We start from the raw sequence: 6,090 nt of genomic DNA, 5'->3' as shown, positions 1-6,090 counted from the left end.
GTATTTCACAATCTGCTCAGTTACTGGGATTTTCACACACAACCATTTCTAGGGTTTACAAAGAATGGTGTGAAAAGGTAAAAACATCCAGTATGCGGCAGTCCTGTGGGCGAAAATGCCTTGTTGATGCTAGAGGTCAGAGAAGAATGGGCCGACTGATTCAAGCTGATAGAAGAGCAACTTTGCCTGAAATAAAAACTCGTTACAACCGAGGTATGCAGCAAAGCATTTGTGAAGCCACAACACGCACAACCTTGAGGCGGATGGGCTACAACAGCAGAAGACCCCACCGGGTACCACTCATCTCCACTACAAATAGGAAAAAGAGGCTACAATTTGCAGGAGCTCACCAAAATTGGACAGTTGAAGACTGTAAAAATATTGCCTGGTCTGATGAGTCTCGATTTCTGTTGAGACATTCAGATGGTAGAGTCAGAATTTGGCGTAAACAGAATGAGAACATGGATCCATCATGCCTTGTTACCACTGTGCAGGCTGGTGGTGGTGGTGTAATGGTGTGGGGGATGTTTTCTTGGCACACTTTAGGCCCCTTAGTGCCAATTGGGCATCGTTTAAATTCCACGGCCTACCTAAGCATTGTTTCTGACCATGTCCATCCCTTTATGGCCACCATGTACCCATCCTCTGATGGCTACTTCCAGCAGGATAATGCACCATGTCACAAAGCTCGAATCATTTCAAATTGGTTTCTTGAACATGACAATAAGTTCACTGTACTAAAATGGCCCCCACAGTCACCAGATCTCAACCCAATAGAGCATCTTTGGGATGTGGTGGAACGGGAGCTTCGTGCCCTGGATGTGCATCCCACAAATCTCCATCAACTGCAAGATGCTATCCTATCAATATGGGCCAACATTTCTAAAGAATGCTTTCAGCACCTTGTTGAATCAATGCCACGTAGAATTAAGGCAGTTCTGAAGGCGAAAGGGGGTCAAACACAGTATTAGTATGGTGTTCCTAATAATCCTTTAGGTGAGTGTATATTAGTGCTATCGATTTAATGCATTAATTCAGTGTGATTAATTATATTTATATATATATATATATAGATAGATATGTATACACACACACACACACACACAGTATACACTCACTGATCACTTCATTAGGAACATCTACATATTCATGTGATTATCTAATCAGCCAATCATCTGGCAGCAGTGCAATGCATACAATCATGCAGATATGGGTCAGGAAATTCACATCAATCATCAAAATCTCAGTGATTTCAACCATGGCATGATTGTTGGTGTCAAATGGGCTGGTTTGAGTATTTCTGTAACTGCTGATCTCCTGTGATTTTCACACACAACAGTCTCTAGAATTTACTCCAAAAACAAAAAACTTTTGGGGGACAGAAACGCCATGTTGATGTTGAGGTCAACAGAGAATGGATAGACTAGTACGAGCTAATGAGCTGAATCAGGTGTGTTTAATTAGGGATATATCCAAAATGTGTAGTGTTGGGGAGCCTCCAGGAACAGGGTTGGGGACCACTGCCCTAGAGTTTACTCAGAATGGGGCCAAAAACCAAACAACATCCAGTGAGTGGCAGTTCGGCAGATGGAAACGCCTTGTTGATGAAAGAGGTCAACGGGAAATGGCCAGAATGTTTCGAGCAGACAGAAAGGCTACGGTAACTCGAATAACCACTCTGTACAATTGTGAGCAGAATAGCATCTCAGAATGCACAACATGTCGAACCTTGAGGCGGATGGGCTACAACAGCAGAAGGCCAATTTTTAGGACCACAGTGTTCTTATTTTATTATTATTAGTTTCTTTAGATATTTTTGACCAGGTTTTCCATATCCTTAATCCTTAAGAGGAAATTGCACATCCTTTTATGACTAGGGATAGGAATCGTAAGTAGGTCCCAATGAATTCTGTTTTCATAGGGTGTCTAAACAAATTAATTTATTAAAACTTGTGTCAAATATAGAATGGTTAATTAACCATAAGAACTCAGAAGGTACAATTAAAAAACGTAAAATGTTGTATTTGTCGCAATAACGACTGTTTTAAAATTGTTAATTCGTTTTCTGTGTAGGTTTAAATGTGAAGACTCTCCTTCTGTCTGGCTGGTTAGAGATGCAGTTACTAAAGTTACTGGGTCCACATCAGCTAGGGCAGCAAAAGGATCCAACTCATCTAACATGGTTCAGCATCCGAGAGATCATCATCCAGCTCTGAATGACCAGATTAATGTAATTAAATAAAATAGCAAACCTACTTAATCTCAGATGCAAACTACTCACCTTTCTGCGAAATTCTTTTTTTTATTACAAAATGTTTCGCTTCATGAAATGCTAAAGTATTTTTACATTTTGAGAATACATTTGGAAGATGTATTCAGATATTTTACTTAATAACACACTGTGAAAATACACCACTACAAGTAAAAGTCCTGCATTTAAAACCTTACTTAAGTAGAAGTATTTTCTCTCCAGAAAAATTTTCCCTGTCAGTGTTTTACTTTTATATATTATGTTTTTGGATTAATATTACTGCTGCAAAATGTGTATGTTGAATTTTGCTGATGTAGTTGTTTAAGGCTGAACTCATTTTTACTACTTTAAATACTGTTGGGTAGTTTAATCTACAGCCATGCATCATATTCTATCATTGTATTCTACCATCATATGTTTGTCGCGTCGCTGTCCTGTGAGAACCACATACCTAAAAAGTAATGAACTCAGAAAAACAGCCCTGTTTTCATCTTTGTGACAATGCATTTTCTAGCTAATCCAAGGGGGGTTTAAATAGTTTATTTAACTTAAGAAGTAGGAGAATTTTCTCAACCCATAAAGTAACACTTATTTTTGATCACAAACATTCAAAATCAAATCATTTGGAGATACATGGTTTTCACTGGACGGGAAGGGTATGACAAATTGTAAACTGAAAAGTAACTACTGTAGTATCTAAAGCTGTCAGGAAAAGTAGTCGAGTAAAAAGTACAAAATTTGCCTCTGAGATGTAGTGGAATAAAAGTATAAAGTCGCATTAAATGGGAATACTCAAGTAAAGTACAAGTACCTCAAATGTGTACTTGAGTATTTTTCTGGTACATTCCACCACTGGATGCAGACCATGTCATAGGCCCCAGATAAGACCGGGTCTTCAGTAGAGTCGAGCCTGTTGCTGCTAGAGAGAACTTTTGAGTAGTAAAGAAAGATGAAACTGTGTTAAGGTTAGTACATTGAAGGACATATATTAAATACACATCAAAAGCCAATTTTCCCAAAGATTTTTAGTTAGAGATTTGCACCTACAGTTAGGTCCATACGTGTTTGGACATTGGTGTGATTTCTGTCCAGTACATTGAGTCTGAAATTGAATAATGACTATGGACCACAAGTGCAAACTCTCAGCTTAAATATGTGGGTATTTTCAGATGTATCAATTGAACAATGTAGTAACTATAACCTTTTGACAGACTGCCAATTTCAGTGGACCAAATGTTATACAAGTTCCTATAAACCTAAATAAAATGATCATATTTAATAGTTGGTTGCAGATTTTTTGAATTTGATGACCAAATAATACCCTCATACTAAAGCTGAAAGTGCATTTTATATATAGGGATATCTCTTTCTTTAGACTTCTCTATCACCTCCTCAAAATCACTTCCACATTCACTGCTTGCAACAGAAGTCTGTTGCAATGTCACAACTCTCTTTTTCAACGGCGCTGACTACAACAGCATGAGCACAGTGACTTGGCACAAGTGCGTTTTCACAAAAAACTACTTTTCAGTTAATAATTTAGAAGAATTATTTGCCAGCTGGTTCTATAAGACATTTAGATTTTCCAAGTCTTTTCAAACCTAATCACTTCTGTGATTGTCTACTATAGTTCCATCTCAAAGAGGACATGATGCAATTTCAGATAATAGAAAAGTCTGGATTTATCTAATGAACAAATCTGTGCCTCAGTACCAAGTTCCAAGGAGAACATACTTTTCCACAAAGCAAGTCCCAATAATGCACAAGTATGTGAGAGCCAGTGTGGAGAAACGACTGCATGAGGGTGAATATTTGAACTGTGATGGAAGTGTAGAACCCTACATAAGCTTTACAGTTCACTACGTCTCCTGTGATTGGACACAAATGTATCTATGCCCTGAGACACAGTTTTTCCCTGATGACCACACAGCAGAGAAGATCTGTGAAATGGTGGATAACATACTCCAAGAGTGGAAGATAAAGAAAGAATATCAGAAATTACAATGGATAATTCCACCAACATGAAGAAGACTTTTGAAAACTTCCCTTTTTTTTGTGGCCACTATCTTAATCTTGCAGTTTCCAAAATTTTCAAAATCCATAGGGCGGAACAGGCTATAAGAGCATGCCGACACTTAGTTCAAGGGTTTTCTCAAAGCTGGAAGAAGAAACATGAATTGAAACAAAACCTGTCACTAAATACTTGGAGCAGCAGTAGGCCATCTGTTCTGTACTAGCAGCTGATAGAAGCACATGGCATCTCAAGGCTACAGACAATGACATCAGTATCTTAGCAGATCTAAATAACCTCCTCAACCTTCTCCATTATTTCACTGAGGTCATGGCCTCTGAGAAACGAGTGAATACAAACGATTTGCTTTGTTTAGTGAAATGAAGTATTTAAGGCACACAGTTAGGGATAGTACTGACTGATCTAGGCAGGGCTTAGATGACGTCACTTACCTGTGAGTAATAAGAAAGATGTTTATGCATCCTGGGGTAGGGAAATAAAAGAGGATTGGTTTTCAATGAGGACATGCGAGGTCTGTAGCATGTGTACTGTTTTATTGCTGCAGATCCTTATCCCTTTATTGGACTACTGATGTCGCCTTTTCTTGGGAAATTGTCACATTATGATTGTTGATTGCAAATTTATCATCACCACCTTTTTAAAACTGAACTGGACTGTATCTACACCGGGGCTAGACTGGAAAACTCAATCTCCATGCCGCACACCAGAGCGACACCAAGTCAACAGGTAAGTGGCCTCTCGCCTACATTTTGGTAGGACTAAGTCCCACATTATATGCATCACGTAGGGACAGTTAAGTTTGCATGTTGTGTGTGGGAGCCTGTTCTGCATATTCCCTAGACCAGTGGTTCCAACCCTGTTCCTGGAGGCCCCCTGTAAAGCAGTTCAATGGAAAGGAGGCGGCGAGAACCGGCTTGACAATATAAATAATAGATTTAATGATAAACTTAAACAAAAGATACAAACACACACATGACGGACATGCCCGTAAATGATCTCACTCTCCCGCACCATCTTCCACAGTCGGCCTTTATCCCTCTCAGAGGCTTAATTAGCCTGATAAGGGACTGGGTGTGTAGAATCACGACCCGGCCCCCACCCTCCGCCCTGCCACATTCCTCCCTCGTTCTCTCAGGCTGGGGAGCCCCCGGCATGACGTACACCCCCCCCCCCCTTCCCTGGGGAGGTGCGTGCCTTCCACCCCGTCTGCCGGCAGGTCATCCCCGACTACCTGGACAAGGGAGGGGACAAGGGGAGGGAAACAGAAATAATTAAATGGGGGGGTACTACATGTAACAGTGTAGTACCCCCCCCAAAAAACACTGTAAAAGGCCAACGCAGAGCAGCACAGAGAGAGAGAGATGAAAAAAACCATACTCACCGGTTCTCTGATACACTGTCGCATGGTCCTTGATCACTCCTCCACCCTCTCATTCAGACGATAGCCGCTCCTCCCCAGGCGGACCGGAGTCAGACACACAACCCCTGGCGGACAGAACGCCCCTCCGTGTTCCCGGCAACTCGTGGGGACACTCCTTCACCCCTGGCAGCGGCCCTACCGCTCCAGGCGGTCGGGGAGTCACTTCCCTCCTCCCCTCGTGGACGGTGGTCTTCTTTCAACCCCTCCGCGTTTCTGGGGGATGGCAGGGCTCTCCTCCGCCCCTGGCAGTGGCACCATGGCTCCAGGTGGTCGGGGAGTCCAGTCCCCACTCGCCTTGTGGACGGCGGCCGTTCACCGCATCTGGGCAGTCAGGTTACTCCATCCCCCCGGCGGATGACAGCGGTGCTCCCCCGGGTGGACGGCAGG

This window comes from Xyrauchen texanus, chromosome 36 (assembly GCF_025860055.1).
Source record: "Xyrauchen texanus isolate HMW12.3.18 chromosome 36, RBS_HiC_50CHRs, whole genome shotgun sequence".
Taxonomy (NCBI): Eukaryota; Metazoa; Chordata; class Actinopteri; order Cypriniformes; family Catostomidae; genus Xyrauchen; species Xyrauchen texanus.
The sequence above is the reverse complement of the archived record's forward strand: the minus strand, read 5'-3'. Positions refer to the sequence as shown.